Source organism: Lontra canadensis, unplaced genomic scaffold (genome assembly GCF_010015895.1).
Source record: "Lontra canadensis isolate GAN:19392208 unplaced genomic scaffold, GSC_riverotter_1.0 scaffold14, whole genome shotgun sequence".
Taxonomy (NCBI): Eukaryota; Metazoa; Chordata; class Mammalia; order Carnivora; family Mustelidae; genus Lontra; species Lontra canadensis.
Window position 1 is genome coordinate 25,086,722 of NW_022631008.1, and position 7,630 is coordinate 25,094,351.

The 7,630-nt window shown below is 44.3% G+C and overlaps 1 protein-coding gene across 1 annotated transcript in view; it reads left to right on the top strand.

Annotated features, from left to right (window-relative positions):
* FOXO3 (forkhead box O3) overlaps nt 1–7,047 on the top strand; it is a 121,869-nt gene extending 114,822 nt beyond the window's left edge. Inside the window, 1 exon segment of the mRNA XM_032858266.1 lies at nt 6,128–7,047. The gene's annotated coding sequence lies outside the window, so the exon portion shown is untranslated.
* The last annotated feature ends 583 nt before the right edge of the window (nt 7,048–7,630 follow it).

A 7,630-nucleotide genomic window follows, 5' to 3' on the forward strand; every position in this document is an offset into this window, starting at 1 on the left:
TGTTTGACTCCTTAAAGAAATGTAATGGCCAAAAAGAGAAGGCCATAGATTCTGAGGTTGAAATTTTAAATTAATTTTCAGTGGGTCTCCCTGTATACATTGCCACTGTAATTAATTGGAACGTCCATTGGTCATTTGTATGTTGAGAAATGATCAGAAAGCAATACAGCCCAGCATGTGTACAGATGTGATAGAGGTGTCCCTTATGCCTGCTGCCTGAATGCCTCAAGCCAAAGCACTCCCTTTCCAGCCCCATTCACTTCAGGTCGCCTGCCGGCCGGAGTACCCATGGAAACAAGCTCCAGGCTGAGCAGGGACACGAGGGCTTCCCACAGCCATACCAAGTTTGGATTTACCTCACTCCCCGAGTCTACACTACTGGCCAGACTGCTGATCTCAGGGCAGTCCTTTTGTCTGTCTTCCAATCTTGGAGCCACCCCTGAGACCCTCCTTTCAGTTCCCTTCTTGGTTTCCTTCTTCTCCTGCACTGGTCTAATGGTTGCTTCTTGGCCACCACCTGTGTCACCTGCATGTCCTGGTCCTACCTTACAGGGGAATGAGTGGTTTGGTCTATTTGTGGAACTAAAACAACTGGTTTTGTGTTTTCAATTTCAGAATCACTTTTGGAAAAATTAGATGATCTTCAAAACCCTGTATATCTAAAGCAGGCAAAGACGACTTTGGGGCCCCCCTCTCTTCTGTAGCTGGTTGTGGAGCCCTTAGATGGGCTGACACACTGGACCTGTACTTGCAGCTCCACGTCCCAGGGATGCAGTTGTGTCCCTAGCCCGAGGCGGTGGCTGTACACTCCCAGTCACCCCGCCCCAGCCAGTCAATGCAGTGAGGAGTCACACGGCAAACATAAAACATGTGACATTCAGGTCACGGTTTATGGCTCTACACATTTCTTCCTGTACTACGGTTCCCTCTTGTTTTTGTAAGTGGTGAATCACTAAAGCGGTGATAGCAATCTGAGAGAGTAGCAAGACTGTTGATTTTGGTCCTTGAAATAAAGGATGTGTATGGTAGGATACACGGAAAAGATGAGAGAAGGTAAATATTAAATACTTAGTGTTTTAAATTTTTTAATTAATTTTTTAAAGTTTTATTAATGGAGGGACACCTGGGTGACTCAGTGGTTGAGCATCTGACTATTGATTTGGGCTCAGGTCATGAGGTCGAGCCCCTTGTTGGGCTCTGCGCTCGGCAGGGAGTCCGTTTGAGGTTCCTCTCCTCCTCCCTCTGCCCCCGCCCAACTCCCACAAGCACATATGTGCCTGCGTTCTCTCTCTCTCTCAAATAAAGCTTTTTTTTTAAAAAAAAAGAAAAGGCATCTGTGCCTATGGGCTGCATTTCCTAGAAATTTGACTTTCCTTTACTGAGGCTCCTCAAACTGGATACAAATTTGGCTTCCCGCCTGGTGGAAACCTCCCTACCTATTCTGCTTCCCTTATTAACTATTAAGTTGCTGAAGTGGCAGGTTGACAGCATTCTTCAAAATGTGTTTTTATAGAGCTGCACCACCTCATTCGCCTTCTCTGGAAGTCCTGGAGGATGGCACTGTTTGGCCAGCAGTGCAGGCAGAGGGCTGGATTGTCATCTGACAGGCTCCTGCTGTCATAGTGACCACCAGGCTGGCCCTCCGCTGTTTCCATAAGTCTTTGTCTCCCATTCCAACCTGGGAGATGCTGAAAAATTACTAAATTAAACGAAGGGTTGTACCCGTTAGGTGTTTTCTTCAGCTGCTTCGTGTTTTGGCTATGAAGATGGACGCCAGGGGAGCTGCTGCCATTTTGGTACTCCAGAATTAGACGTGATTGCCCAACCCAGGACCCACAGAAATGCTGTTTTTCCTGGGGTGACACCAGCTCCAGAAGCCTGGGTGGATGGTGGCAGATGGTTGTGGCTTATGATGGATTGGGTGTCCCAGAGATCCCCCTGGGGGCAAAGCAGAGATGGTGGCAGGCAGGCATTTCTTTGCTCTCTCCTCAGGGGTGGAAACTTCCCTAGTCTAAAGCCCACACCTGTTCTCTGAACTCCACATGAGTCTTCCCTGTCAGATCGAGTGAACGTTGATTCATTTCCTTTTCTGTCCTATATGTTCCATATTTAGTCCCCCGCTTGTCCCAGGGTTGGCAGGTTTGGCCTAAATTATCTTTATGTTTAAAGAGTAGGGAAAGCGGTGTTTGACTTTAATTTTGTGTTTCAGGCAGACCTCCTCCAGACATCTTTCATTTTAGCTTAGGAAAGCAGTGGCTACCTTCATGGATTTGTGGATGTGAGGGTTTCATGCTACTGGCTTGTTTCCCTTCTGTGTCATATTTGGTATCAGGGTCCTGTTCCTTTCCTCTGTGCCAAAAAGATAAAAACACTGCTGAGAAATCCATATTTGTCACAGTGGAGTTAAGTTGTAGGAGGACAGCAGTAGGAACTTTAATGTTTTATTCCCAGATTTAAGTTGATTAGGGTTGTTATGTTTTGTGTAGAGTTTTTGGAGGCGTTGCCCTTTCTTAGCATGTCATGTGATTTAGTGGTGATAATTAGGCAGAAACTTGCCTTCCCTACAGATGCAAGGATTATAGAGGGACTTACTCTCACCAGAGACCAGATGACAGCATCCATAGATATTTTTAGAATGGGTCTCATCATTTGGCGTCCCCATTTCATTTTCCTTGCATCAACAGTCTGATTTCAAACATATTTATTGGGCATGGATGGGAAAGAGAGGAGATCTTCTCCCCATCAATGAAAATCACAGATGGGACAGGACAACGTTTTCTGTTTTTGTTTTTGTTTTTTTTTTAAGGACATTTTTATATTCATTATTCATTGGCCTATTGTCTAGTGACTGCAAAGTGATAGCTATAATTCCCTTCAGCTATATGCTTCCTTTTCCTTCCAGAAGTTTTGCTTAATATGATGTGTTTTTAAACTTAGAATCAGCATCAGCATACTTAAACTTCTGTTCACGTAATCATCTTACTTTAAACAATGTCAAAAATGCGGGAGCTTCATTGAAACCACCACACCTGTACCCAACCTAAGTATCATTAAATTCCCAGCTCAGTAGCTCGTGTCATCATTTAAAGTGGTCCTTCTATTCTCTGTCATTGGTGGAGTCAGATACACATGTGCAAATGGTGAGTCACCAAAGTGGCTAAAAATCTAAGGCAGATAAGGAGCTGTGTTCTTTGGGACTATTTTTAATCATAAGGTCTTCCTAGTGAATGGTGATTCTGGTGTATCTTTTAGAAGAATGCTTGTATTTCTCTTCAACATTTATCTGATTTCTTTATATTTTCACAATATTTCATGATCTGTTTGCTTTCTGTCACCTTTTTGTCCTGTGGAGTCAGATTTCCTTATTGCATTTATCCTTGTGAGAGATGCCCTGGAACCTGGGCCTCTCCTTTCCTGGCTCCCCTCTGAGAACACGAGGTGTCCCTTGCAGGCTGAGAGGCATGGCCTGGGAGGCCCCCGGGGAATGCCACAGACACAGGGGGCCCTACGGCCATTCTGCAGAAATGGAAGCAGTCCTGATCAGTGTGTCTCCTTTTTAATGGTGATGTTCCCTGAAGATTCTGGGCCTTTTGATGAGGGAATGTGTTTGGCCTAAGGATTGTTGTTGGTTGTTGCTCTAGACTGCCCAGTGTGGGCCTCCTGCCCCTGGTTTTCAGAGCCCATGCCCTGTTCTGCTTAGAATGATGCCATGTTGGGGGTTATAGGTGCCCTGTGCCTTCTTTCCCCCTGTGCAGACCCAGCTCCAGCATTAGAACAGGCTGTGTGCTCTGCCTCTGTACTTGGGGAATGAAGTGTGTCACCTTCCCAGTATGCACTGGTTTCCATGGCTGAATAATTAATACCAGAGGGAACTAGGATGGGGTCTGAATTAGGTAATGCTTTACAGCTTCTCTCTTAGCACCTGGGGACCACAGTCCCTGATGACTAATTGCATAGTGACGTTAGATTATGGTTTACTAAGTGTTACTGTGAAGGGAAAAACTGAATACCCTTCCAAAGGACCATGTCTGTACCCGTATCCATTCAGTCCTCAGGGGTCCCAGGTAGAATAGCGCTGGCTGGCTTTAGGAGGCTAATTCTTTATGGATGCTTTGATCTGGTTTCTATTTTAACTGCCTTTTTTTTTTTTTTTTTTTTAAAAGTAATCTCTAGGCCCAACGTGGGGCTTGAACTCACAGCCCCGAGATCAGGGGTCACATGCTCCGCTGACTGAGCCAACTAGGTACCTGTTTTAGCTTTTTCTTTTCTTTCTTTCTTAGGTTTTGTGGGGGTTTTTTGTTTTGTTTTGTTTTAAGATTTTATTTATTTGTCAGCGAGCGAGCATGTACACAAGCAGGGGAGCAGCAGGCAGAGGGACCAGCAGGCCCCCCACTGAGCAAGGAGCCCGATGTGGGACTCTGTCCCAGGACCCCGAGATCACGAGACGCTTAACCAACTGATCCACCCCGATGTCCCTGTTTTAGCTTTTTTCTTGCTCTGAAATCAACAAGTCCAGGATAATATTGTCTAATACCTTTACAAAGCAAAAAAAATCCATCAGCCAGGGAAAATAAATACTGGGAATGGGTGGGGGGAAAAGAGGGCCTTTTTTTCCTTCTTTCTTGTTGCTGCCTCTGATAAAAACCCCCAAGAGCTTCAGTTTGGAGCTGTAGCGAGGGTAATTGTGACCATGGGTATGTAACATTACCAATGCTAAGCCCGGCTATCTTTCTGAATATTGGTAGTGAAAGGTGAGATGGCCAGCCAGCCCAGCCACAGAAGAGATTGAAGTCCTAAGTACATTTGTGAAAATCCCAAATGAACCTATAATATCTGGTCTAAAAAGTGGGAAGCAGATGTGTGTAACATGTATGTGAGCTTACTGGTGAACACTTCATGACTTGCTTACCTTCTCTGATGAGAAGGTGGTGAGTTCAGCTTGTTTCCCTCCTACTTCTCTATCTATTTCTTGGCCTAAAGCCATTTTTTTCCCTACCTTGACAGCTGACACTGTCTCCATAAACAAAAGGTCTTATGTCTTGAGGTCTGTTGTGTTGATTCCTTTAGCTACATCTCTGTGAGTATACTTTTTTTAGTCCTTTAACTTGTCTGGGCTCAGAGGTCTCATGAAGTCTGCTCAGACATGTAAATTCAGAGGGTCTGAGAGGACCTCTTGTGCCTCCCATTGAAGACTGTTGATGGCAAAAATAATAAATTGTTAACTGTTAAAGGGATGTTTTGTATGGGAGGAGTTTTTGGCCATATGTGTGTGTTACATATTTTTTTTTTCTTTGCAGACTTTTAATAGAAAAAAAAAATTCCTACACAGTCCACTTAGAGATTGCTTATTCCTTTAATAAGCAAGGGGAGTCAAAGTGATCTCCAACCAGTGGTGCAGACTGAGTAAGCCTTTGTGGAAAGTGGCCATTTCAGCTCCCCGGTACTCATGGTAAACAAGGTCTGTTAGTCCATGTAGCCACTGGGAGAGAACCAGAAAAACATAGCTGGTCTGCTTAGGGTGACCAGCTTTTCTGGTTGTAGCTTGAAAATCCTAGAGCAAAATCCCATCTGCACCCTGGATGCCTAACTTAAAAGGACCGACTAACGGGGCTTCTGGGTGACTCAGTCCATTAAGCATCTGACTTTTGGTTTTGGCTCAGGTCGTGATCTCAGGGTCCTGAGATCAAGGCCCACATTGGGCTCTGCACTCAGCATGAAGTCTGCTGCTTTTCTTCTCCCTCTCCCCAATCACACACTTGTGTGGGCTCTCTCAAATAAATACATAAATAAGTCTTAGAGATTAAAAAAAAGAAAGGGCCCACTAAAACACCCCTAACTTGCCTCTCTTTGTTAACCTCCCAAAATGAATGACCTAATTTCCTCTAGGCTTTTTCAACTTGAGAGCATCATATAATCAAGCAGAAAAATAAGGTAAGTAGTCTCCATGCTTTTTCCTTAGGTTTTCAGACCTTTGAAGCTAGTGTAGCAAAACAGCTTTAGTGTGAGTACCCTTAGTATGGAGGTGAGGTGAGGAGACGGGAGGCTGGTGAAGCGTGAGCCAGAGGGGCCTACGATTGCTGTTTGAATGTCCTTAATCATCTCTGGTTTTTCTTTTCTCCTCCTGCAGACCCTCAAACTGACACAAGACCTACAGAGAAACCCTTTGCCAAATCTGCTCTCAGCAAGTGGACAGTGATACCGTTTACAGCTTAACACCTTTGTGAATCCCGCACCATTTTCCTAACCCAGCAGAGACTGTTAATGGCCCCTTACCCCGGGTGAAGCACTTACCCTTGGAACAGAACTCTCTATATAAAGTATGCAAAATCTTCCTTGTACAGGGTCATGAGCCACCTGCCAGCGAAGGACGGCACCCTGTCAGCACCACCCACCCTCGTTCGGAGCACGCCGTGAGCTCCTGTTGGCGACTCTGTGGTGTATTCATATCACGATGGTTTATGGGATGTTTTAAGTGTCGTTTTTTGTGTTTGTTTTCCTTTGACTTTCTGAGTTTTTCACATGCATTAACTTGCAGTATTTTTATGTTAAAATGTTAATCATCCTTCCCCTGGCAAATTTAAAAACAGAAGGAAAATGTTGTACCAGTTACTAGTCTAGCTTTGGGCATCACAAGCATTTGAGCTCTTGGAACTCCATAAACTAACAAATTACATAAACCAGAGGGGGATTTTCTTTCTTCTTTTGTTCGGTAGAAAACTATCCTTTTCTAAAAACCGAACAGTGGCACAACTGTTTGCCGTGCGCACCAGTCCAGGACTGACCCCTGCACAGGCCCAACGAATGGAGTGCTGCATGCGACCCAGTGTGTTTTCGTTCTGAGTCGGGGCTGGGGTCGGGGGGACCCCCAGCCCCTGGTCTGCAGTTCCAGAGCAGTCGGGCCTCTGGTCCCCTGGCATTATCCTCAGCTAATGCAGTGAATAGTGATGGTGTGCTGGTTAGAAATTAGGGTCTTTTCAAGAAATAAGTCTGCTCAGCTGCCCACTCATTGCCAAATGCCACTAAGGGATTTAGTTTTAAGGAGAAAGGGAAAAAAAAAAGTCCTGTTTTGCTTTGCAGAAGAAATGAACTTGCAGGTGAGCGTTAAGCCTACAGTGGGAAATGTGTGAAAAGTACAAAGCAGAGTCACTATTTTCCTAAAATACCCTTGATTATTTTCAGCCTTGCTGTGTATAATCGGATCTACTAGACATGTGTGAGTGAGAGGCAATAGTATACAAACTGATTTTTATATACACACACACACACAGAGAATCTAATATATATATATATATATATATATAAAGCTTAGATTGTAATTGTACAAGTGACACGATGGAAGTACAAGATAGGGCAGTTATGACTTTTTCCCCCTCATCTTTCTGCTTCTATGGATTTCATTTTCTTTGGTTTTCAAAAAGTTAATGGTGCTGTATAGGTGCTTTCTGTTTAGCCAGGAAATTGTGATTATATCATTACCCTCTTCGATAGAATAGTTGGGAACACCTTGGGCACACACGAAAAACTGGTGTAATGAAGCTCTGATGAGCGCAGCACATGCGCACTTCTCCAGAGTGGTAGATGAACACTCTTTTCTTTGCATAAAAAGCATTAGGTATATAAATGTATAAAT